We start from the raw sequence: 3,537 nt of genomic DNA on the forward strand, positions 1-3,537 counted from the left end.
ATTTTTTATTTTTATCGTACACACTGAAAGTAGGTTACAAAAGTTTCACAGACCTTCAGGTGCAGGAAACATACTCCCTCCCGATTCACATGCGAACAAATGATGAGGTTGGGTAAAAAGGAAACATCGGGGTCACAGATGATCAAATGTTAGGCCTACTCTCGGGATTGGCTTACCTTTACAATACAGCACATGCGTCCTGATATGATGTTTTGAAATCGAGAGCTTCTTCTGTGTTACTGGTGCTACTTGAGGTGTTGGATAGATCTTTTTCAGCTATGACCCACAGTACAGCAAGCTCTACCTACAGTCAATAATTGTTTTGAATCCCTATTGTTTTTTCAAATGTAAAAAATTCAATACCTTTTGCTCAATGTGACCCTGTAAAAGCGAACCATAAAGACACAGGAATATGATCTGTAACGATGCAAAAGTAGGAAATGATACACGAACAAAATGTACTTTACTAAGACCGTTAATCCTGTATACGGGACTAAAAACACATAAAACTCTACTATTAAATGCTTTTTTTCCCACACAAGTTCTTTTATTTTTAATAATGAGGTGTTCAAAGAGCAAAACGATGTACTCACCATTTCTGAGAAGTAACAAAGGCATCATTGTCACATCATGAGAGCACGTAATCTGTGTACTGTTTCAAAATGTTGACATTTTTTGAGTTATACTCCCCTGAGGCTTTCTTATGAATGTGCACTGAACTGACCGTTCCACCACAGGAGTACACATAACATAACCCTGAGCAGCATTCTTGTTTCTTTGTCATCCTTCATACTTGTTCTTGTTGCCGGAGAACGTCCAAGGTATCTCCTATTACCTTTCATGTTAAAAGGTCATATTTATGGACACATGAGACGTGTTATTTTATTATGTTATTATTTTTTTATGAAATGTGAAGGTGATATCAAAGAAACCAACATAGATGCATGGAACATTTTTCCATGGATTTGTACACGCATGGAAAAATTTGGGAGTAGAAAGTCTCCCAACGACCCTTATGTGACTACAAAATACTGTTTTATTCAAGTTATATTCAATCATATTTCAATCATATTTGTCTTAACTCATTTAATTAAAGAGTTGTTTTTATTTTTTTCTATCGATGTTCTATTGAAACCGTCACCTGTCTCTGTGTGGTTCCCCAACTGCACAGCAGCACAGAGGAAGACTCTCCAAAGAATTGTAAAATCTGCTCAGCAGACCATGGGCTGCTCCCTGCCTTCTCTCGAAGATCTCCACAGGTCCCACTGATTCAGGAAAGCCAAGAATATTTTAAAAGACTCCTCACACCCCGCTCACAATTTGTTCCAACTGCTGCCATCTGGCTGCAGATACAGGAGCATAAAAGCAAGAACAAACAGACTGATGAACAGTTTATACTCGGTATCCAGTAGAGCATTAAATAAACCAAACCAAACCAAACCAAACCAACTTTATTTATAAAGCACTTTAAAACAACCACAGCTGATACAAAGTGCTGTACATTAAAACACAACATAATAAAAAAATAAAAACTTACAGTTTAAAAACAAAAACATACAATTCAAAACTAGATCCCGCTGGAGTTGAAAGCCAAGTAAAATAGATGGGTTTTAAGACGAACTTTAAAAGTGGACAGTGAAGGGGCCTCTCTGACCTGCAAAGGCAAGTCATTCCATAACTTAGGACCCATTACAGAGAACTGACTGTCCCCTCTGAGCTTCCTCCTGGATCTTGGTACCTCCAAGAGCAGCTGATCTGCGGACCTGAGAGACCGATAGGGTACGTAGGGGTGAAGAAGCTCAGAGAGGTAAGCCGGGGCAAGATTATGCAGTGATTTAAAAACAAACATAAGAATTTTAAAATGATTCCAAAAATGTACAGGCAGCCAGTAAAGTGAGGCCAGGACAGGGGTCACATGCTCCCTCTTTCGAGTTCCTGTCAAAAGTCATGCTGCAGCATTCTGAACCAGCTGCAGACGTGAGAGCAGCGACTGACTGACTCCCAGATAAAGTGCGTTACAGTAATCCAATCGAGTCGAAATAAAAGCGTGGATCACTGTTTCAAAATGCTGCCTGGAAAGAAAAGATTTCACTGATGCCAATCGCCTTAAATGATAAAAGCTGGACTTAACCACGGCTCTGATTTGGCTGTCCAATTTAAAATCACTGTCCACCTTAAAACCAAGACATGTAATAACAGGTTTAAAATACGCCTCCAAGGGTCACAGGTCAACAGAGGAGGACTCACAGGAGCCACTGGGTCCAAACACCATCACCTCTGTTTTCTTTTCATTAAAATTTTAAAAAAGTTCAAGGCCAACCAACGTTTAATATCATCTAGACCTGCCAGGAGATGTTTAATGGAATGGACATCCTTCTGCTTCAGGGGCAAATAAATCTGACAGTCATCAGCATAACAATGAAATGAAATCCCATGTTTCCTGAGGATAGAACCCAGAGGCAGTAAATAAAGAAAGAAAAGCAGTGGGCCCAGAATTGAGCCCTGTGGGACACCATAAGGCATTGAAGCAGCAGATGATTCAGAGTCAGTAATTTTCACTGAAAATGTTCTCTCCTCCAGGTAGGACCGGAACCATTTAAGAACAGTGCCATCAATACCAACAATGTGGTGTAATCGCGATATTAAAATGGTCTACTGTATCAAAGGCAGCAGTTAGGTCAAGTAAAATCAGAACAACATGGTTACCAGAATCACATGCAAGAAGGATGTCATTAAAAACTCTTATTAAAGCAGATTCTGTACTATGAAGAGTTTTAAAACCTGACTGAAAAACCTCCAGAATGCCATTGTCACCTAAAAACTGTTTCAGCTGACAGTACACAATTTTTTCTAAAACCTTAGAAAGAAAAGGCAGCTTCGAAATAGGCCGATAATTTGCCAGAGCAGTAGGATCAAGGCCAGGTTTTTTAAGCAATGGATGCACTATTGCATGTTTAAAACTAGCAGGGACCACACCTGAGGATAGACTGCCATTTATAATTGCAAGAACAGGCTGCCCTATGCTAGATAAAGTATCTTTGAAAAATCGTGGAGGGACAGGATCACGTGGGGAACCTGATGGCTTAATGTGGCCAACCACGTCCTCTAAAAGTGAGASAGTCACAAGCTCAAACTGATTGAAAGCAGCAGAGCAAGGGACCGAAACAGAGGGGTCAGAGTCAGGAGCTGTGATAAGAGCCCTGGTACTACCAACCTTTTCAATAAAGAAACGCTGAAAATTATCACACATGTCAGGAGAAGCTTCCAAACAGGCATTATGTGGAATATTAAGGACTTCAACACTTGAATCTTCATTTTACTTTCACTCTGGGCAAAAACAAAATATTCTGCAAACCCTAATTTAAATAATTAACCGTAGAAAAGTGAACATGCTCTGCAAAATACTCATAACGAGCACACGCTTGTTCAGCGCTTTCATAGAGCGCGCTCTTCTAGAGAACTACGGACACCGTGAAAGCTCATTCAAAGTCTTTCAGCGAAGTTGTCATATATGTGTATTACAGTGGGACAACTTTA

The sequence above is a fragment of the Poecilia reticulata genome, linkage group LG13 (genome assembly GCF_000633615.1).
Source record: "Poecilia reticulata strain Guanapo linkage group LG13, Guppy_female_1.0+MT, whole genome shotgun sequence".
Lineage (NCBI taxonomy): Eukaryota > Metazoa > Chordata > Actinopteri > Cyprinodontiformes > Poeciliidae > Poecilia > Poecilia reticulata.